General features: G+C 41.6%; 1 protein-coding gene across 1 annotated transcript in view; it reads left to right on the plus strand.

Moving 5' to 3' along the window:
- Nucleotides 1–14,729, plus strand: part of LOC125451282 (leucine rich adaptor protein 1-like) — a 162,002-nt gene extending 147,273 nt beyond the window's left edge. Inside the window, exon 4 of the mRNA XM_059644576.1 lies at nucleotides 14,610–14,729. The gene's annotated coding sequence lies outside the window, so the exon portion shown is untranslated. The remainder of the gene's footprint in view (nucleotides 1–14,609) is intronic.
- Nucleotides 14,730–24,174: the final 9,445 nt, after the last annotated feature.

Consider the following 24,174-nt stretch of genomic DNA (forward strand, 5'->3'; position numbering starts at 1 on the left):
GTGGTAATTGTAACTGCCTCTACCATTTCCTCTGGTAGCTCGTTACACACATGCTCCACCCTCTGCATGAAATAGATGCCCTTTGGGTCCCTTTTAAATCTTTCCCCTCTCGTCTTAAACTTCTGCCCTCTCATTTTGGACTCCACTACCCTGGGGGAAAGCCCTTGCCTATTTACCCTATCTATGCCCCTCATGATTTTATAAACTTCTATAAGGTGCCTCCTCAGTCTCCAACGCTTCAGTGAAAATAGCCCCAGCCTATTCCACCTCTCCCTGTTAGTCAAAGCCGACAGGCTATATACTTCAACAGTTCAAGAAGTCTGCACATTATCATCTTCTCAAGGGCAATTTATTGCTGGCCCATCTAATGATGCACACCCCTGAGTGAATAAAAAATTCTGGATGTGATGGCAAGCTGGTTTAGCGCAGCACTAAGGCTATGTCACAGCACCCCAGCCTAACCTTCCACTGTGGTACTAGTACCATCATTTGCAAATATGTTCCAGTATCCTTCTGCTTCTGAAATGTATTTCAAAGTCCAAGATCATCACTTGTCCTTCTGAACCCCTGCAAAAGTTCACTTGGTGCAGATAGAGTCAAAGTGCTGCTGGGAAAGGAGTTCCAAGAATTTGACCCAGTGACTGCAGGAGTGGCAATTTGTTTTGAAATCAGAATGGAGACTGGTTTGGAGAGGAGCTTGCAAGTGGTGGTGTCCTGTATATCTGCTGAATTCGTCCGCTAACTAAGAGAATTTGTAGATACTGTTGGAAGACACTTGACAAGTTGTTACAATGCATCTTGGAAATAGTATGCATTGCAAATCTCAGCTGTCAAATGAAGGAAGGTGCACAGATGATAACGTGATCATAACTCATAATTTTCTTCGGAGGATCAAAAGAAATTACAAAAGAAAGTCAATCCAAGTAAATTCTCCTGAAGCGCAGTTAGAAAACATCCCACAATTTCAAACTAAGAAATATCAATTACATGGGAGGTAAAACTGTAAAATGATGATGGAAAAACAACATAAGTAAGTAAATGGAATTTGTTTTCTGGCTAGTTGAAACAAACATCAGACTTTGGCAGCACTAGCTTCTGACGGTGGAATCCAGACATTTGAACTAATTAATTTTATTTTGAACCGTTAAAGCCTAATCTCCTGAAGTAAAATTTGACAGTACTATGCAACACAAACAGATGTATAAGAAAGTGCACGAGATAATGCAGAATAAAACTCTAGACTTCTCACTTGTGTGAATGCAATGAGTAATACTGTCAAGCACATTAGCAGATGGGTTATTTTCCTCAACATGGTTATGCTAGCTCAGTAACAAAAGAGTCTATTTTAGATAATGGCATTCTTAGTAAAAGCAGTTTGTAAAAATGCCTTGAACTGAATATGAAAGCAAGATTGACACTCTGTTTAGAAATGGACCCATGAGGTCAAATTTCTCAGTTAACTGAATGGAAAGTAGATGAATGACCTAGGATTGTTCACATCACTAGGTGTAGCAACAGCATGCACTCAGTTGTGAAGTCCCTTCTGTGAAGCTGGATACATAATTTTTAGGCAATTGCTGGTCATTTTGCAAAATTACAAAACAGAGGAATCTGAACATAAAACATCTCTTCTAACACCTATGTACCAATTTCCCCAGTTTGTATTATAGGTTGCGGGGGAAAGAAAGGCTTATATTTACGGAGCAATTTCAGCACCCTCAAATCATCCTAAAGTGTTTAACAGTCAGTAAAGTGCATTTCAAATGTAGTCAGTGTTGCAATTTGTTGTGAATATCCTGTTCATGTCTCGTGATTTAGTATCAAAATGTCAAAAGCGGGAGTTGGTCTCTCATTAGAGAGAGTCACATGGTGGTCAGTTAATGTGCCAGCCACAGTACTCAAGCAAGGAGAGAGCCTGAGAAGAAAAGCCCGTCATGGCAACTTCAATTAGTGTGTGAATTGAACCCGTACTGTTTTTCACAAACTAGCCACCCAACCAAATGAGCTAACTGACCGCCCACACCCTTTTTAGTATACACTTTTGCTTTTGGGAATTAAAATTTACCTGTAGATAATGGGATAAATGCAATTAAAGCAGCTAAGATCCTTTTACACTTAAAAGATCAGGGTCATCAGGACTTAAAAAATTACCAGTTCAAAAAGTGAGAATATAAAACAAATAGGTGTACGTAATTAAGGAAATGCACATATAATGTCTGCAATGCATGCAAGAAAAACAGCAGTCCCACGAGATGAGATAACCAAGTGTAGAGCTGGATGAACACAGCAGGCCAAGCAGCATCAGAGGAGCAGGATTGGCCTGCTGTGTTCGTCCAGCTCTACACCCTGTTATCTCAGATTCTCCAGCATCTGTAGTTCCTACTATCTCTGAAACAATTTTAAACTGAGTCCAAAGAGGTGTCTAGCTTGTGAATTAGAATTAGGATTAGCTTTATTGTCACATATACTCAAATGAATACAGTGAAAAGTTTACAAGTTGCCACTTACTGTGCCATCTTAGGTACAAAGGTACCGAGCTGCAGATTCTTAAATACTAATTCATAAGGAAAAATAATTAGACAACTCAAGAAATAAAATGTCTAACATTGCAGATCATTGGAATAAATTAGAAAAATACAGAAATAAAATGCTTAGAAATAGCAGTCCTTCCAACCCAGCCCATGCCGGCATTTAGCCTCTAGTCCGTAATGAGCCACACCTCCAGACAATTTGGGCCTCACCTCAAGGCTATTATAGTTCAAAAATGTTCAATGCAGCCTCAGAGAATATAAATCACATTTATTTCATCACAACAAAAATTAAATTATAAATGAGAGATAATTAACTTAAAGGTCAGTTCTAGAACAGCCCAGCACAGGCTACGTTGTCATGGACATGGCTTGAGCTTAGCGACAGTTTCTGCTTTCAATTTATCAAAGTGGATGCCGAGAGAGTTTGGAACCCATATGGTTTGCAACTCATGAAAAGAACATAGCTAAATTAACTTCAGTTAGATAAACATGAGCTCTAAGCAAAGTGCTGCACAGTGGTTAGCACTGCAGCCTCACAGCACCAGGGACCCAGATTCGATTCCAGCCTCGGGCGACTGTCTGTGTGGAGTTTGCACATTCTCCCCGTGTCTGCATGGGTTTCCTCCAGATGCTCCGGTTTCCTCCCACAGTCCAAAGATGTGCAGGCTAGGTGGATCAACCATGCTAAATTGCCCATTGTGTTCAGGGATGTGTGGGTTATAGGGGGATGGATCTGCGTGGGATGCTTCAAGGGGCAGTGTGGACTTGTTGGGCCAAAGGGCCTGTTTCCACACTGTAAGGAATCTAATCTAATCTAAAATTCTGACTTCTCTCTTGACTGTGTCAAGTGCAGGTAATGCTTAAATTCAGTTTGAATTTTATGATGAAGCAGAAACTAGAAGATTGCCTTTGTTAAAACTAGTGAAAGAAGCAACAGCAATCTTCACAGAATCTTGTGAAAAAGGAAGCAACTGGAGATTAGTGATAATGGGAACTGCAAATACTGGAAAATCCAAGATAACAAAGTGTGAAGCTGGATGAACACAGCAGGCCAAGCAGTATCTCAGGAGCACAAAAGCTGACATTTCGGGCCTAGACCCTTCATCAAAGAGAAGACCGTCTCTGATGTAGGGTCTAGGCCCAAAACGTCAGCTTTTGTGCTCCTGAGGTGTTGCTTGGCCTGCTGTGTTCATCCAACTTCACACTTTGTTATCAACAGGGAGATTAGCTTGGATGTAATGAAAAGTAACCATAGGAGGATTTGAGGCTTCCATATTCAAGAGCTAGTAAAATAAAGTATTACTCCTGAGCATTACTGGAGTTGACAATTCTCCACTGGACTGCAGCCTACCCATGGACCTTACATGCGTAAGTTATGTTAAAACTAATGTACCTTTCAAAACAAAATCTTGGGGAGAGTAAGTAAAACTGAGTGCAAAACATACACAGATGGAACGTATAATATTAGGACTGCTTGTTTGGTTTAATTTGTCCCATATAAAAAATATGTGTTTTGTTTCTGAACAACTTGAAATTTTGTGGCACTGGTTAAAACAAGAAAGTGTGAATTTCCCTGTAATGTAGTTCTCTCTAGCTGGACCATAACACAGTATGTGAAATGTAATGTTGGGAGATCACTGACATACTACCCATCACAATAGGTACGGCATATTCCTGACATGATGGTTGTCATTCCCTGAAATATGTGATTGAGGGGGAAGATTCCTGCCAACAGAATGAATTTTGATAATTCCCACACTCTCAGTATCTTGTTTTGCATTTTGTTTTTGGAAATGAGCAGAGGTCACTGCCAGAGATTTACTACACATAACAAAACTCGTAAATGTGCTGATGCACTGTTGAGTTTTGCCTAATTTTAAATGCCCTCAGACATTATGTGGGAAGCTTTCCATATCAAAACTGAAGAAGGGTCCTGACCCGAAACGTCAGCTTCCCTGCTCCTCTGATGCCGCCTGGACTGCTGTGTTTCTCCAGCTCCATACTGTGTTATCTATTACTTAATGAACAGTTAGTTAACTCCAAGTGGGCGGGCTTTTTAAAAAAAACTGTTTAACTACAATTGTGCCCTGTCAATAGTCAAATAACCAATAAATGTAGGCATTCGTCTGGTCAGCATGCATATACATCTCTCACTGATTTGTGCCTGGACTGGGATTGACACACTTACCCCAGGTCCTGGAGGTGAAAGCATTACAATGATATTTGCTGGTACAAACCAAGTTTTAACATTGAAGTGAAAAAAAAACATGTAAGTGGATTGGAGATTTGTTTTCAGGGTTCTTAGAGGCTGGCAAATGTCGGATGCCAATGATTGTGGATGCGTAGTACCAGTGGCCTGTTATGTTGGTGCTTGTGGTCCAACATCTTGTGGGGCAGGCAGTGCATTGAATCCACAAATAACCTACTCTTGTTTTAGTGCTGAGTTTTTCTGGCATCTAGCTCGTATGGGGAGTTTGGTAGCATTGCAACCCATGGTGAGTTGGTAATTAACAAAGTGGTTAACACGCAACAAACAACATCATTTGGGAACCACACTGCTTACAAAAAGTACATATCTCACCAAAGCATATGTCACTCAGAGCTTGATGGGATTCCACCCACAGTCTAAACCCTGAAAAACTATTCAGCTGACTTCATTCAGCACTTGTCAAGTACATATTCCCTGGATCAGTTGCACACTCTCTCTTGTTGCTCTGATCATGAACCTCTTTCAATCACTACAGTGCCAATACCTGATCACTTGCTGGGGCCAAAGGACCTTGGAGGATGCAACTGGGAAATTGATAATGGGAAACAAGGAAATGGCAGATAATTTGAACAAATATTTTGTGTTAGTCTTGATTATGGAGGATGCTGTAAATATCCAATGATAACAGATTAGCAAGGCATGATTGGGAGGAAGGATCTTGTAACAATTATCATCACGAAAGACAAAATATTTGACAAATAATGGGACTGCATGTAAGCAAATCACCAGGACCTGATAGTCTACACTCATGCATTTTAAGGGAAGTGACTGTAGAGATTGTGAAGGCATTGGTCAAAATATTCCACAATTCATTGGATTCATGGAACATTTAAAGGATTTGAAAACAATTAATGTGACGTCCTTGTTTAAGATGGGACAGAGACAGAAAGCAGGACACTATAGGCCAGTCTGCCATTGGAAAAGTGCGAAGTAAAAAATTTGATAGGAGGAATTAGAAGGCAAACTATTATTTAACTGGAGAGAGACTCTAGATAAGTTCAATGCAGAGGGTTTAGAGTGTTCATGCACATAATACACAAAACACGAGGATGAAAGTACAGCAAGTAATTAAGAAGCCAAATGGAATTTAGGCCTCTGTTACTAGGGGGATTGAAATTGTAAAACAGGGAACTCTTGTTACAACTGAAATAGTTGATAAGACCGAACTTGGAGTACAATATACAGTTTTAGTCCCCATATTTAAAAAAAAAGGTTATACTGGGATGGCAGGCTGGTCAAAAGACATTCTCTCGTCTGATTCCTGGGGTGAAGGGTTTAACTTATCAAGAACAGCAAAACAAATTAAATCTTTATTCATAATTGAAATATACAAATTCCCAAGGAGGCTGGATGAAGTAGAGAACAGAGGAATGCTTCCTTGATGAGAGAGCTAGTAAAATAATCAATTCCTTTAAGATGGTGATGAGGAGAACATTTTTCTCTCAGATGCTGTTAGTCTGTGGAATTTTCTTCCCCAGAAAGCAGTGAGGGCTGGGTGACTGAATTTATTCAAAACTGAGTCGGATAGATGCTGGACAGAGAAGGGAGCTGCAGTTTACGGGTACAAACTGTTTAGTGGTGTGCAGAACACAACTTGATCAGCTATGATCTCATTGAATGGCAGAGCAGGGCTAAAGGGCTAAATGACCTTCTCATGCTAACAAGTTCTAAGTTTCTCAGACTGTGTTTCTCGGACTATGAAGTCGTCACACTTAATGACATTATCACAGTAAATGCGGCTGATCAAGCTTTTTTTATTATTATGTGTGACCTCTGTCATTGCTGTAGACACCGCAGTGAGGTGACTTATAAAAAGCTTCACTGTATTTTTCATGTAAAAGTACACAATAATAAATTTCTATTCTAACTGACATTCATTGTTGTGATGTCACTTCTTTCCAAGTTAGATAATTTTACCTCACTTGTTGAAAAAAACATGTGCACCTACTTATCAAAGGACAAGATCCAAGTTCCTCCTAATCTGTCAAAAACTTCATATAATTTTATCTTCTTAATAGCAAGCAGGAAAACACCAAGCTGCCAAACATATCAAGTGCACCTTGCCTCTAAGCTAATAGAAGCAAATATTACATGGCTATTATAACCATTCTGCCCCTGCATTTTGTGACATAGAAATCATAGAATCCCTACAGTGTGGAAACAGGCCCTTTGGCCAACAAGTCAATACTGACCCACAGAGCATCCCACCCAGACCCATTCCCCTATAAATTCACTTAATCTGTACATCCCTGAACACTATGGGCAATTTAGCATGGCCAATTCACTGAGCCTACTCATCTTTGGACTGTTGGAAGAAACTGGAGCACCCAGAGGAAACCAATGCAGACACAGGGAGAATGTGCAAACTCCACACAGTTGCCCAAGGGTGGAATTGAACCTCGGTCCCTGGTGTTGTGAGGCAGCAGTGCTAATAACTGAGCCACGAAGCTGCCTCAACATGTTCACACGCCTTGAGAACTTTTGTGGTAATATTATACACAGGGTATCAATTTATTTTATTTTCCTTGACTAATTATTCTTTGAGCTGTTCTGCCAATTAATTTGTATGGTGCTTGTCGTTGAGGATTTAATTACTTGTTATCTGATGAAGGGGTGTACTTTACAACAGAAAGGAAAATTACGTCAGGAACATGCTATGCCATTGTACACTTTCAGCAAGGAGTTCACTCAATATCAGCTTTATTCTGTTTCATGTTATTTAATTATCCCATTTGTGGTTCATGCCCCTTGTGAAGCATTGTTCTCCCTCAGGCAACCTGCCAGCAACAGGATTTCATCAGCAGGTTATAATAACCATTAATACATTATAGTTGCTTCTTTTAGTTTAGAAGGAAGGCACACTTGATATGTTTGGCAGATGCATTTACTTTCAAAATATTGAACAAAAAGTACATTTCATAACCTCAAGGGGCAAATATGACTCAAAAGAGTGTGAAAATGTTATGGATACAGGCCAACTATGTGTTTATTTTTGACTTTGTTACACATGTCACTTGGTTACCAATGTCCAAAATCAGCCAAGACAGTAGAATTTCTCTTTTCTGTTGCCTTCCCATCACCCTGTTACTGATTTCCAATTCAACACATACAAGATTTCATCAGATCTCACTCACATTCTTAGTGAATTTGATTTTAACTCTGAAGGTCCTGCCCTGTGGTTGGAGGGCCTATGACTGCACCAGTTCAGTGTACTCCAAACTAATTTGAAAAAATAATTTATCATCCACCTGGTCAGTGTTGGGATTTCAGCATCCTGGAGGGCAGATGTTCCAGCCCTGAAAGCTATAAACCTTTCATTGGCCAGCAGCTCTTCAAAGCCAATTGAAGTAGTGGCTATGGTCAGTACTGCAGGGAGAGAGAGCCAGGATGAAAAGAAACAGCCTTGGAACAATGAAACCAGGTATGTAGGGCCTCACCAAGGCCAATCAGGATGGCTGGAAGGAAGTGGAACATTTAAAGGACTGGATTTGGAAGTCCTTGCCATCAACTGGTTGGTCAATTTAGCACAATTTAGTGTCGAAGCAGGAGGGTATGGACCAAACACCACCCCTCCCCTCTCAACCTGTCAGACCAGCCAAACTATAACTGCTAGTTTGTTAATTTGGTATAGCTAAACTCTGCCCTCATTGTTGGCATTCTACATATGGCAGTAGGCTGAAGCTCTAATTGGCCACATAAGAGTCCAGACTGGTTCTAACCCTATTGCAACCAATGCACAGCATGGTTATACAGTCTCATACAGGAACTGACAGAACATTCATAGCGTTATCATTGACATGACCAATCAATTTGGGCTGGAAGTAGAATGTCAGCCAAGATTCCTTTCTTAGTGAAATCGGATTTTCTCCCTTATTTGTGAGGTCTATTAGCAAATCACTGAATTGAGACAAAGTCAAAAAATAGAGTCTCCACGTTTCCTGTAAATTGTAATAAATTGGGAGGAGAAAGAAAAGGATAATTTAGAAACAGTAACAGACCTATTCATCTCCAAGAAGTTGTTCGGTAATTGGAGGCTGAGCCATGACTGAAACTCCATCTCTTTCTTCATATTCTTGAATTCTCTCATATAATCAGTATGTACACCTAAGTAAATCAGTTGGGTCATTCTGAGAGAACCTTGATTTATTACAAAATTATTGGCCATTGAATAAATATAAGCTTTGATAATTTGATGCTTGTCAGCCTGCAAACAAGTGGCAGGATGATGTTGGAGTAGAATTTTTCATTTTACATTGAAGAGATTAGAAAAGTTTAGTAAGTTTTAATTAAAATCTTCCTCTTACGTTCATGTACTGACTATAAACTAAAGTAGCTTTACAATTCTAATAAAATTTTCTTTCAATCATGTGTTTTCAGTATACTCTGAGATGTTGAGAAAGATCATCTGAGGTTATTTGTGAAAGACCTTTAATTGATGTTATCCAGTGGGCAAATTGACACACTTGCACATTGCCCTGTGCACCATAGCTAGGTTTGCCAACAAGTAGAGTTATTTGTGAACAATTCATAGCTGTTTCCCTGTAGCACTTATTTTTAATACATTAATGATTGTTAAGTACAGAATATGGACGTACATGGAATAGTGTAGGTTAGATGGGCTTGAGGTCGGTATGACAGGTCGGCACAACATCGAGGGCCGAAGGGCCTGTACTGTGCTGTAATGTTCTATGTTCTATGTTCTATAAACCTAGTTTGTGCTTTCTAGTCTGCATCTGAAAGACAAGTAGAATGGAGAATTCTGTCTACTTCTTTAAAGGTAGCACTTTTGCAACTGGAATATGCAACATCAAGCTTCCCCTGTAAAATTGACATTCCCTTAAAATAGTGAATGCAAAAACAACAGTTTCTTTATCATAGATGCAATGTGGGTGTTCCTGGCTGGACAAACATTTATCATTCATTCCTAAGTGCCCACAGTGGCATAGTCATTACCACTGCCACCACACAGAGCCAAGGACCAGGGTTTGATTCCAGCTTCAGGTGACTGTCCATACGGAGTTTGTACGTCCTTCCCATGTCTGCATGGGCTTCTGCCAGGTGCTCCTGCTTCGTCCCATATCCAAAGACGTGCAGGATAGAGGAGGTCAGCCATGCTAAATTACCCAAAGTGTCCAGAGATGTGTAGGCTCAGTGGATTAGCCATGGGACAGGGTTACAGAGATAGGATAGGTCTGGGTGGGATGCTCTTTGAAGGGTTGGTGGAAACTGGATGGGCTGAATGCCCTACTTCCACACTTTAGGGATTCCATGATGAGTGTTGTTTGTGCTACACTCATTCAGGCAGTAGGGGCACTTCTGATTGGTCCACCAACCACTAGGCATGTGATTTAGGGAGGCAGGAGGCAAGCTGGTTGCAACAAGATTCCTAGCCGCTAACTTGATCTTATAGCCACAGTACTTACATAGCTATTCAGGTCAATGGTAACCATAAAACTATGAGACAATAAAAAATAGAAACAGGAGTAGGCTGTTTGCCCACACAAGGCTGCTCCGTCTTTCAATAGGATCATGGCTGATCCAACATTCCTCACATCTACTCATCTGTTCTTTCCCTGAAATCATTGATTTCCCGACTGATCAAGAATCTATCTATCTCAGCCTAAAGCACACCACAACGATTCTGTGAATTGCAACAACTCGCAGCCCTCTGAAGAAATTCCTCCTTATCTCAAATCTTAAATTGGCATCCCTTTATTCTGAGACTGTGTTCTCTTATCCCTGGTCTTAGATTCTCCCAAGGCAGGAATTATCTTCTCAGCGTTTAACTGTCAACCCCTTAAAAATGAGACCACCACTCATTGTTCTAAATGCCAATGAGTAGAGTTCCAACCTGTAACCCCCCCAGGACGTTGAAAGTGGGGTCTCAGTTATAGTAATGCCATTGAATGTCAAGAGTGAATGGTTAGATTCTCATTGGAGATGACATCACCTGGCTCTTATAGTGTGTTTATTATTTGTCACTAGTCAGCCTAAGCCTAGATTTCTTCCAAGTCTTGCTGCATTTGAACATGGACATCTTTGGTATCTGAGCAGTTCACAAATGGTGTTGAATAATGTGCAATCATCTCGACTTTTGACCTTATGAAGAAGGAATGGTGATTGATAAAGCAGCTGAAGTTGATTTGGCCTAGGACACTGCCCTAAGGATGTCTTGCAGTGATGTCATGAAGCTGAGGTGACAGACTTTCAACAACAACCATCTTTTTTGTGTTAGGTGCAATTGTGTTCAGAATAACATGGACCCAAACAGAATCTAATTAAGAAATCTTAATGGAACCACAACAGGCTGACATCAACAAGTATATTTTTGAAAAATGTTCGAACTCTATCAATACTGAAACATTGCTGGTGAACTGATCCTTTTGCTCCTTGTTCCCTTTACTGATCTCCTTGCCTTTTCCTCTCTTTATTCACTGGTCTATTTCTTATTATCTAAGATTATGTGATTTAGACTGGTCATTAAGGACACATTAAGGAAGCAAAGAGTAGTGATAAACAGGTCCCTTCTGGAATGGCAGGCAGTGACCAGTGGGGTACCACAAGGTTCGGTGCTGGGACCGCAGCTATTTACAATATACATTAATGATATAGATGAAGGCATTAAAAGTAATATTAGCAAATTTGCTGATGACACAAAGCTGGGTGGCAGGGTGAAATGTGAGGAAGATGTTATGAGAATACAGGGTGACTTGGACAGGCTAGGTGAGTGGACGGATGCATGGCAGATGCAGTTTAATGTGGGTAAATTAGTGGTTATCCACTTTGGTGGCAAGAACAGGAAGGCAGCTTACTCTCTAAATGGAGTCAAGTTAGGTAAAGGGGAAGTACAATGAGATCTAGGTGTTCTTGTACTTCAGTCAATGAAAGCAAGCATGCAGGTACAGCAGGCAGTGAAGAAAGCATGCGGGCCTTCATAACAAGAGGAATTGAGTATATGAGCAAAGAGGTCCTTCTGCAGCTGTACAGGGCCCTGATGAGACCGCACCTGGAGTATTGTGTGCAGTTTTGGTCTCCAAATTTGAGGAAGGACATTCTGGCTACTGAGGGAGTGCAGCATAGGTTCACGAGGTCAATTCCCGGTATGGTGGGACTACCATATGTTGAAAGATTGAAGCGATTGGGCTTGTATACACTTGAGTTTAGAAGAATGAGAGGGGATCTGATTGAGGCATATACGATTATTAAGGGATTGGACACTCTGGAGGCAGGAAGCATGTTTCCGCAGATGGGTGAGTCCAGAACCAGAGGACACAGTTTAAAAATAAGGGGTAGGCCATTTAGAACTGAGTTGAGAAAAAAACTTCTTCACCCAGAAAGTGGTGGATATATGGAAAGCTCTGCCCCAGAAGGCAGTGGAGGCCAAGTCTCTGGATACTTTCAAGAAAGAGATAGATAGAGCTCTTAAAGATAGTGGAATCAAGGGTTATGGGGATGAGGCAGGAACAGGATACTGATTGTGGATGATCAGCCATGATCCTAATGAATGGTGGTGCTGGCACGAAGGGCCGAATGGCCTACTCCAGCACCTATTGTCTATTTCGGTGGGTAAGACACAAGAATTACCTGCAAGAATGACCAGAATTTCTGGACTTGAAAGAGAATATTTATGACATGCTGAATATTATTTATTTCTCTCCCACTGATTAGCACAATGCTTTACAAACTGTTGCAATGTTTGTTTCATGTATAGTGAGTACTATGCTGCTTAAAGTATCCACTAATATCAACAATAGTGTACTTCTTTTAGTATCTATGTTAAACAGTAATAGGATAAATAGATATGACTAGCGCAAGACAAATAAGAAGGGAAATGAATTGAAAAGTAAATATACCCTCATGATTACAATCCTCAAAATTTCCTGGTGTGCTCATTATCAAGAGTCTCCAACAAATAGGCAAACATAGAATAGAATTATAGAATACCTACAGCATGAAAACAGGCCATTTGGCCCATTGAGTCCATCCAAACAGCATCCCATCCATACACACCAACCTACCCTATCTCTGTAACGCTGTATTTCCCATTGCTAATCCTCCTCACCTACACATCTTTGGACTGTGGGGTGAAATCAGAGCACCTGACAGAAACCCAGTAGAAGTGCCTACTTGTTGCTTGACCTGCTGTAGTCCTAATAAAGGTCATGTGAGTTTGTGATTAACATTTGGCTGTTTAATGCAGACTCAATCTCCAAATTGAAATCACGGTTTCTTTGCACACCGTGATCACCTGTCAAAGCACACTTTTGATTTAGCTTGTGTCTTTGAAATTTTTCTTTTGGTTTCACTCTGACATTCTTATTGGATATGGTGATGATCTAATAATGGTGAGTGGCATGTGAAAATAATGACCAGCCCTAAGCTTCCAATCAGCAAATGTGGAGCAGATTAATAGTCACAATGAAAGATATGAATGGATCGTTTGACATGATAGGTCTCATAGACCAGCCTTTATTATCCTAAGAGTGGTTAATACTGATGCTTCATAGTGCCAGAGACCCGGATTCAATTCCAGTCCGTGTGGAGGTTGTATGTTCTCCCCATATCTGCTTGGGTTTTCTCCAGGTGTTCCAGTTTCCTCCCACAGTCCAAAGCTGTGCAGTTTAGGTGGATTGGCCATGCTAAAGTGCCTATAGTATCCAGAAATGTGTAGGTTAGGTAGATCAGCTGTGTGTGTTACGGGGATAAGGTGGGCACGATTCTGTGTGGGATGCTTTTCAGAGAGTTGGTGTGGACTTGATGAGCTCAAAGGCCTGTTTCCATACTGTAGGGATTCTATGATGATTGCAGATTTTATCACAATATGGGGAACTTTGTGAGCTGATTGGGAATAAAATGCAGTTATTTGTCATAATAATCTCCAATGAACCCCACTTTGTAAACATCAACCTCAATTTTTGCAAGTTACGGACACTCTGGGAACTTTAAAATGGCAGTGAAACTGGAACCTAGGAACTTGGAATCTGGAACTTCTGTCTCTTTCCTTATAGATTCTATTTGTGTCTGGGAATGGGGAATAGAGGTGGGTCAGTGCCATTATGAAATAGACCCCATTTTTATTGGTGCAAAGGTCTTATTCTAAGGGTATGAGCTAGAATTCATAGATTTTGCTTAAATACTTAGATACATTTGGCAGAACTGTTAAACTGACAAATTATTTACATTGCATGTCTTCAAGAGTTTGGGGGGGAAAGAAAGGGCCTATGTGTCTCAGTTGAAAAAAAAACTGTTCTGAAATTCTAATGTTCACTTGTTTTAAATTTCAGTGCTATCGCAGTAGCAAATGCTTGAGTGCCACCATTATAGTCATGGGTAGCAAATTTGCAGTTTACTTGACAGGTCAAAGAAGTTATTAAAGATTTGGCTATTATTGATGTAGAACATAAATGTTTATTTTTATGGGGACTATGTATTAAGAAGGTTTTCACAAATAGTTTCTAAAAAAATTATGATGAAGCCTATTATAAATAATTAGAATATTTGTTTCATCTCAGCATGGCATCTGTGATCTGCCCATGGTTGATAATATGTTAATTGACACAGAAAGGGAACATTAAAAAAAAAGACAAAGTGCCAGTGAAACTCATTAGGTGTGGAAGCATCTGTGGAGAGAGAATCAGGGTTATTGTTTTGAACTCAGTGTGTAATTTTTTTTTTGGAAGTGAAGAGGGCTGGAAAGTGATTTTTTTTTACACTGCAGATAAAAGGGGAAGGAGGAGCATTTGTAACAGCTGGGAAAATGCCTTTTGCTGATATTTTACTTATTACTTTCCCTCATGTAATTAATACAGATTTGGATTCCATCTGCCCAAGCCACTCTGGAAGGGTATCTCATGATTCATCTTCATCAACTCTTTAAACACGGAACAAGCAACATTTGTCTTGTAAGATTTTGCAAGCACATTTTAACACTGCTCTGATAGGTGGTTAAAAATAAAATTTCATTGCTTCATTCTACCATAGACAGTCTATAATTTATCATTTCTTCTTACCTGTTAAAATTTCATGCTGATAAAAACATGGCTCACGTGCATGAGGCCAGATATATCACATCCTGCGTGACAAAGCTGAAGATGTCTTTAACTTCAAATATTTGTCCATGTATATGGAAAGTGTAGGATGTCGCTAGAGGGACAAGAAATCCTTAAATAAACTCCAATGAAGATCTGTTTTTAAATTGAAATTGAGTGACATTGGTCTGAAGATCCTTATTATTTCTTGTTTGCATCACAGGCCCAAGTTTTAACAGAGCCAGACTCCATTGAAATTTCTGAACCACCGAAGAATTCTGATATTCATTAATGAATGCTTCGGTGAGGTCTTAACTCTCATGAGACTTATCGTTCCACACAGCTGTCAGCTGCACAAATATTTCATTAAATTACACTAGATATCAATGTAAAAAGACAATTTCCCAGTACTGAGTATGTAAATTTAAAAAAAACATTGTAAACAGTGACTGCAAGCTTATCTGATTTGAAAATACTTTCTTAACATACCTGCACATAGGAAGATTGCTGTGTTTGTTGGAGGTTAGTCATCTCAGTTCCAGGACAACTCTGCAGAAGTTCCTTAGGGTACTGTCCTAGACCCAACCATCTTTAGCTGATTCATCAATTACTTTCACTCCATCACATGGTCAGAACTAGAGATGTTTGCCATAATTGCACAATATTCAGCAACATTCATGACTCATTAGATGCTGAAGCATTACATATTCAAATGCAAAAAGATCTGGATAATGTCCAGGCTTGGGCTGACAAGTGGCAAGTAATAGTTATGCCACACAAATGTGATCCCATGCCCATCTCCAATAAGAAACTATCTAACCACTGTCCCCGTACATTCAATGGCATTACCATCACTGAATCCTCCACTATGAACATCCTTGGAGTTACTGTTGATCAGAACCTCAACTTGACTTGCCACATAAACAACAATAGAAATTGCTGGAAATGCTCAACAGGTCTGGCAGCATATATGGAGAGAAATCAGGGTCAATGTTTCAGGCCGAGTGCCCCTTCCTCGAATTCCCAAAGAGAAAGATAGAAGAACAGTTAGACTGGCAGAGGGGTGGACAACAATCTGGCCAGGAGGGTAAATAGCTATTAATGTGGACTGTTAGTGATTAACACTGGGCTATGTGTAATGGTAGACTATGTGATAACAAGGCCTGGTAGGTGGGGCTGAGGTGAAGACATGGAAGGGCTCAAGCCCTGAAGTTTTTGAGCCTGGAAGATTGCAGGGTCCCCAAGCAGAAAATGAGATGTTATTTTTCCGGGCCAAGCAGCATCTCAGGAGAACAAAAGCTGACGTTTTGGGCCTAGACCCTTCATCAGAGAGGGGGATGGGGAGAGGGAACTGGAATAAATAGGGAGAGAGGGGGAGGCGGACCGAAGATGGAGAGAAAACAAGATAGGTCGAGAGGAGAGTACAGGTGAGGAGGTAGGGAGGGGATAGGTCAGTCCAGGGAAGATGGACAGGTCAAGGAGGCGGGATGAGGTGGTAGGTAGGAAATGGAGGTGCGGCTTGAGGTGGGAGGAAGGGATGGGTGAGAGGACGAGCAGGTTAGGGAAGCAGAGACAGGCTGGGCTGGTTTGGGGCTGCAGTAGGGGGAGGGAAAGAACTGGGTTAGTTTTGGGATGCAGTGGGGGAAGGGGAGATTTTGAAGCTTGTGAAGTCCACATTGATACCATTGGGCTGCAGGGTTCCCAAGCGGAATATGAGTTGCTGCTCCTGCAACCTTCGGGTGGCATCATTGTGGCACTGCAGGAGGCCCATGATGGACATGTCGACTGAGGAATGGGAGGGGCAGTTGAAATGGTTCGCGACTGGGAGGTGCAGTTGTTTGTTGCGAACCAAGCGGAGGTGTTCTGCAAAGCGGTCCCCAAACCTCCGCTTGGTTTCCCCAGTGTAGAGGAAGCCACACCAGGTGCAATGGATACAATATACCACGTTGGCAGATGTGCAGGTGAACATCTGCTTGAAATGGAAGGTCATCATGGGGACTGGGATAGGGGTGAGGGAGGAGGTGTGGGGCAAGTGTAGCACTTCCTGTGGTTGCCGGGGAAGGTGCCGGGTGTGGTGGGGTTGGAGGGGAGCGTGGAGCGGACAAGGGAGTCGCAGAGAGAGTGGTCTCTCTGGAAGGCAGACAAGGGTGGGGATGGAAAAATAGCTTGGGTGGTAGGGTCGGATTGTAGATGACGGAAGTGTCGGTAGATGATACGTTGTATCCGGAGGTTGGTGGGGTGGTATGTGAGAATGAGGGGGATCCTCTGGGGCGGTTGTGGCGGGGGCGGGGTGTGAGTGATGTGTCACGGGAAATGCGGGTGACATGGTCAAGGGCGTTCTCGACCACTGTGGGGGGAAAGTGCCTTCCGGAGAGACAACTCTCAAGCCCTTCAAGCAGATGTTCACCTGCACATCTGCCAATGTGGTATATTGTATCCATTGCACCCGGTGTAGCTTCCTCTACATTGGGGAAACCAAGCAGAGGCTTGGGGACTGCTTTGCAGAACACCTCCGCTCGGTTCGCAACAAACAACTGCAACTCCCAGTCGCGAACCATTTCAACTCCCCCTCCCATTCCTCAGATGACATGTCCATCATGGGCCTCCTGCAGTGCCACAATGATGCCACCCGAAGGTTGCAGGAACAGCAACTCATATTCTGCTTGGGAACCCTGCAGCCCAATGGTATCAATGTGGACTTCATAAGCTTCAAAATCTCCCCTTCCCCCACTGCATCCCAAAACCAGCCCAGTTCTTCCCCTCCCCCCACTGCATCACAAAACCAGCCCAGCTCATCCTCTTCCCCTACTGCATCCCAAAAGGCCTGTCTCTGCTTCCCTAACCTGTTCATCCTCTCACCCATCCCTTCCTCCCACCTCAAGCCGCACCTCCATTTCCTACCTACCACCTCATCCCGCCTCCTTGACCTGTCCATCTTCCCTGGACTGACCTATCCCCTCCCTACCTCCTCACCTATACTCTCCTCTCCACCTATCTTCTTTTCTCTCCATCTTCGGTCCGCCTCCCCCTCTCTCCCTATTTATTCCAGTTCCTTCTCCCCATCCCCCTCTCTGATGAAGGGTCTAGGCCCAAAACGTCAGCTTTTGTGTTATGAGATGCTGCTTGGCCTGCTTTGTTCATCCAGCTCCACACTTTGTTATCTTGGATTCTCCAGCATCTGCAGTTCCCATTATCACTGTTATTTTTCCAGCTTGCATTGAGCTTCACTAGAGAACTGCAGCACGGTTGAGACAGAGTTGTTGGCCAGGGAACAGGGTATGTGTTGAAGTGTTAAGCCACTGGAAGTCCAGGGTCTTTTATGCAGACAGAACACAAGAGTTCTGCAAAGCAGTCACCTAGTCAATGCTTCATTTTCCCAATGTGGAAGAATGCAGTTGATTAGATTGTGTGAAGTGCAGGTGAAGAGCTGCTTCATCTGGTCTTTCTAAGGAAGGGTCACTCGACCTGGAACGTTAACTCTGGTTTCCCTCCTCACAGATGCTGCCAGGCTTGTTGAGCTTTTCCAGCAATTTCTATTGTTATTTCTGATTTACAGCAGCCGCAGTTATTTCAGTTTTTATTTTGTATCACCACCTAAACATAGTGGCTACAAAAGCATGCCAGAGGCACTCCCCAAAGCTTGTCCATCATTTGCAAGGCACAAATCAGGAGCATGATGCCATAATCCCTAAATGTCTGGGTAGATGCGGCCCCAACAATACTTGAGAAGCTTAGACCATCCAGGACAAAGCAGCCCACTTGATTGGCACTACATCCACAAACGTTCATTCCATCTACCACCAATACTCAGTAGCAGCTATATGATGAATGACACACATTGCACTGTAGAAATTCACCAAAGATCCTTAGATAGCATCTTTCAAACCTAGAACCAAACCTTAGATGGATAAGGCCAGAAGATACATGGAAATACCACCTCATGCAAATTCATCTCTAAATCACACACCACCCTGACTTAGAAACATATTACCATTCCTTCACTCTTTCTGGGCCAAAATCTTCCCTCTCTAAAGGCATGTGGGTCTACCTACAGCACATAGACTGCACTGGTTCAAGAAGACAACTGATCGTCACCATTTCAAGAGCATCAAGGGCCAGGCAATAAAAATGCTGGATGACCAGCAAACCTCACATCTCAATAATGAATTAAAAACGTAAATTTAAGTAGAAGTAGAGTATTGCTTGAAAACAAAATTTTGATTCCTGTTCTGAATCTGAACATTTCGGATCATTTAAAGGGCCAAAATTGAAAGTGTTGAAATAATGCAGGGATCACAATGCATACCTAGGCCCATGGCTTCAGATTTAGGCCGCATGGCATTTACAGATTGTAACATACTATCAGCATTAACTGCACCATTAAGTGATGTAAAGCCTCAGTAAATAGCTTTATTTACATTCGGTGAATTTAAGTATTACATTTAGTTGCAGATAATACTTGAGTTTTGTTTTCATTTTGATGGCTATTTTTGCTTGTCCTCAATGTTATGTAAGGTAATGATTTTGAAACGTTTATTGTTGGAGGCTACACTAAGCGTCACCCAAACTGATATTTTCATAGAGTCATATAGAATGGAACGAAATCAGAGTGTTGGCCCAACTTGTCTGTGCCAGACAGGATTCCTAAATTGAACTAGTCCCATTTGCCTATGTTTGGCCCATATCCCTCTAAATCTTTCCTATCCATGTACCTGTCCAAACATCTTTTAAATGTTCTAATTATACTCACATCTCCCACTCTCTTTGTGAAAAAGTTACCATTCATGATACCTTTAAATCTTTCCCCTTTCATTTTAAACCTTTGCCCTCTAGTTTTGGACTCCCCTACACTGTGGAAAAGCCTTGGCTATTCATTTATCTATAGCCCTCATCATTTTGTAAACCTCTATAAGGTCAGCCTCAGCCTCCCATGCTCAAGGAAAAAAAATCACAGCTATACAGCTTCTCCTGAAAATTCAAAACCTCTAGTCTCGGTAACATCCAAGTCAATCTTTTGTGCACTCTTTCCAATTCAATACTATCCTTCTTCTAGCAGCGTGACCAGAATTGTACACAGTACCCCAAATGTGGCCTTACCAATGTCTTGTGCAGCTATAACATGACATCCCAACTCCTGCACTCAATGCTCTGACTGATGAATGGGAGCATCTTCTTCACTACCTGTGACACCAATTCTGAAGAAATTTGTACGCACCTCTCGGTCTCACTTTTCAACAACACTAACGAGGGCCTTACCATTAACTATGTAAGTCCTGCCTGGTTTGTTTTCCCAGAATGCAACATCTAGTATTTATCTGAATTAAACTCAATTTACCACTCCTCAGCCCATAGGCCCAGTTGATCAAGATCTGTTGTACTCTTCGACAACCTTCTTCGCTGTCCATTATACCACCAATTTTGGTGTCATTCACAAGTTTACTAACCATGCTTCCTATGTTCTCATCCAAATTGTTTATATAAGTGACAGTGGACACACATCATCCATGTGGCCAACCTCCACTGTGAACAATGATCCTCCACCACTACCATCTGTCATTTACCATCAAGCTAATTTTGTATTCAACTAGCTAGGTCTGCCTGGATCCGATATGATCTAACCTTACTAACCAGTCTACTATATGGACTCTTGTCAATTGCCTTGCTAAAGTCTACGTAGACAATGTCTCCTGCTCTGTCTTCATCTATCTAAGTGGTCACCCCTTCAAAGAACTCACGACACATGGTTTACCACACACAAAACCAAGCTGACTATCCTATTCAGCCCTTGCTTTTTCAACCGTATGTAGATCCAATCTCTCAGAAAATCTTCCAAGAACTTGCCTACCACTGATATCAGGCTTCCTGGTCTGTAGCTCCCTGGCTTTTCTTTGCAGCCTTTCTTAAGTAATGGCACAACATTAGCTATCCTTCCGTCTTTCAGAACTTTGCGCAAGCCTTTCGATCAATCAAGTGTCTCTTGTTGGGGGTTGTGCAATTTCTTCCCTATCTTCCCATGATGCCCTGGGATATACGTGATCAGATCCCAGGGATTTATCTCGCTTTATGTGCTTTAAGACCTCCAACACAATACTGGCATGGGTGGGTATGGGGAAGAAACTCCTAACATTCCATGGAATGCTGATCAATATGCATAAGAGCCCTCAGAGAATTCATAACAAGTTCTGCCTTGGTATGATACCTTGCAGCTACTTGTCATCGTACAATAAACTACATCTTGTTTAAAAAAAGTCTTTTCATGTTAGGACTCATGACTGTCTTTTCCTTTACCAAGTTACAGGATGAGTTTATTTTTGTTTTCATGTCAGTTGATGGAATCTGGAGTGAGTTTCTTTTATTTAGATTGCCATTACAGTCAGACGTTAACTATCCTAGAAACCAAATTGGTCAGTTTTCATATTTGTGGTGATTTGTGGAATAAGAGGAGTTTTCGAATTCAGTCTGAATAAATGTGAGATGATAAACCCTGGGAAGCACAGAGAATCGGAGGGCCTTGGTATGCATGTATACTGGTCCCTTAAATTATTGGAACAGATGGATAAAGTCATAAAGAAAGCACATGGTATACTTGCCTTTATTAGTTGAGGCAGAGAGTTTAAGAGCAGGGAGGTTATGCTGGATCTGTATAAAACAGTGGTTAGGCCATAGCTCGAGTATGTGTCCTTCCGGAATCCACATTATAGGAGTGGTGTGCAGAGGAGATTTATCAGCATGTTTCCTGGGCTGGAAAGCTTCAGTTATGAAGGGAGATTATATAGACTGAGATTGTTTTCCTTAGAGCAAAGGAGATTAAGAGGGGACATGAGTGAGGTGCACAAAATTATGCAGGAATTCTAGGGTGGACAAAAAGAAATTTCTCCCATTGATGGATAGATCAATGACCATGGGGCAAGCATTTTAGTCAAGATGTGAAGAAAAACTTTTTGAGAATGGTGAAAATCTGGAACTCATTGCCTCTAAGGGTGATAGAGGCAGAAACCCTTGTAACATTCAAGAAGCATTTAGATGGTCACTTACATCAAAGGCAAACAAGGCTATGGACCAACATCTGGAAAGTGGAAGAATAGTTAGACGGTTATTTTTAACTAGCTGGACATGTTGGCTTAGAGCCTTTCTCTGTACCATAGATATTTATGACTCTGTGAGTGTGGCTTGATTTTTCTGTCAGATCTTGACAATATTCAAATATGATTATTGTAGACTCTCAACATATTTACTTCATCGTAAACAAAAACTCTAGACACTGCCTAGGGTATAGAGAGCTTCTCGGTAGACCTAAGAGAACAGAAGATCTGCAAACTTAACAAGTGCTATTCCTGATCCGTGAACAAATACTTTTACAATGAAATATGTATTGCAGGTATGTTTTCTGGGACAATGCCATTGAGGTAGACTAGCATTATTTCATCAGCAAGTAACACTGGTTTCTTCTGAGTCTCAAAAGGCCACTGAGCATGTCTCTGAAAGCTCCCTCATCACATAAATGGCCCCAAGTGTACAGGAGTGTTTGGGGTCTCAGAGTAGTTTGTTTATTTCACACATGAACGTGCAAGGTATCTCTACTGACATGAAGACAGATTCATGACTTGAGATGTGTGTTGAATGATATTGACATAAATTGTGATGGTGTGATTTCAAGACATAGATTAAATGTGGAATGCCACATTAATTACAACTGTTACAAGTGGAGTTCACAACATATTTCTCCCATTGAACGACGCACTTGGGCTGCTGTTCATACTGGTAGTTGCATTCAACAGCTCCAGGGCTATGTGCTTGAAATGAAAACTGATTTAACAAGCATCAGGGAGTTCAGTCTGTGTGCAGAGAAACACTGAACACTTCTGGCTGGCTGTGTTATGTTTATTTGTTTAGAAACAAGTTTCTAAAGTTAGTATTGGATTCTTATAAGGAAACTGAGCTACAGAGAAAGTCAATTAAAATGCTAGAACTCCTTTCTGTACATCAACTGTGTCAGAAGAGCAGATTATGAGAGACAGAAAAGTATTGAGTCAGCAAATTGTTTGTTATTCTACTTTAAAGATACTGGGCTGATTCTTCCCAATTGTGTTGGGAATCTGACTTCAAGACATAATGATACATGTGATAATTGCACAACATTCAGCAGAATTTTAACCATTTGATGTCTGGCTGTCAAATTAGGATCAGTGGGAGCATTTAGGAGTCAGGAACTCAATGTGCAGTTTCCTTGCTTAGCAATGTTATAGACTGGGCCAACATGGAATGGGCAAGAGCTCAGGCCAAACCCACAGTTCATCAGCTGAAGGTGTGGTATGGGCATTGAGAGCTAGCATTGAGAAATGTGTTATATCCAGAAAATGACAGGAAGAAGTGTCAACCATATCAAATAGGCATGTTTAAATTTGCTCAAGAGGTCAGCAGCCATTGTGATCAGAGATAATGGGAACTGCAGATGCTGGAGAATCCAAGATAAATTGTGGAGCTTCATGAACACAGCAGGCCAAGCAGCATCTCCGGAGCACAAAAGCTGACGTTTCGGGCCTCAACCCTTCATCAGAGAGGGGGATGGTGAGAGGGTTCTGAAATAAATAGGGAGAGGGGGGAGACGGACCGAAGATGGATAGAGAAGAAGATAGGTGGAGAAGAGTGTATAGGTGGGGAGGTGTGGAGGGGATAGGTCAGTCCGGGGAGGATGGACAGTAGCCATAGTGAGTCTGGATTCATCTGAGAAGCGCTTCGATGACCTTCTGTGGCTTCACAAGTTGTGAACGATATAATGCACAGTTGACAGAGATGGAAGTAAATGTAAATTAAGCCACCCTCTGACCAGAGGCTCTTGAATAGCACTTCATCACCCAGAACACTTACATTAGAGCCACAAACCATAAAAATGCTCACAGTACTTTAGTTTTTGAAGGATATTAGGTTTGCCAGGATTGTTACATGTGACTCAGGGTTTCAGATTACATGCATCACTGACATAGCTGCCTGGATCTGCACCCTGCAGGAATAACGAATAAACAATGCTTAGAAGTGATGTCGATTGGAGAGGTGTGGTCTTCTTGGCAGCTTTAATGATGATACAAGAGGGAGGCCCTTGATATTGGCAGGCTGACCACAGGACAGGTCATCACTGATGACACTATATGTAATCTGAGAGGCAGGGTTGTTGCGTCCTTTATTGCCTTGCCCGCAACAAAATATTCTCTAGCAGGAAGGTGTGGCTGGGAAAGAGAAGGAGAATAGATTTAGTGATAACAGACTTGGAAATGAGGACACAAATGGGTAGATGGCAGCATAGTAATAATGTTACTGGATTAATAACTCAGAGACCCAGACTAATATT

The sequence above is a fragment of the Stegostoma tigrinum genome, chromosome 3 (assembly GCF_030684315.1).
Source record: "Stegostoma tigrinum isolate sSteTig4 chromosome 3, sSteTig4.hap1, whole genome shotgun sequence".
Classification (NCBI taxonomy): Eukaryota; Metazoa; Chordata; class Chondrichthyes; order Orectolobiformes; family Stegostomatidae; genus Stegostoma; species Stegostoma tigrinum.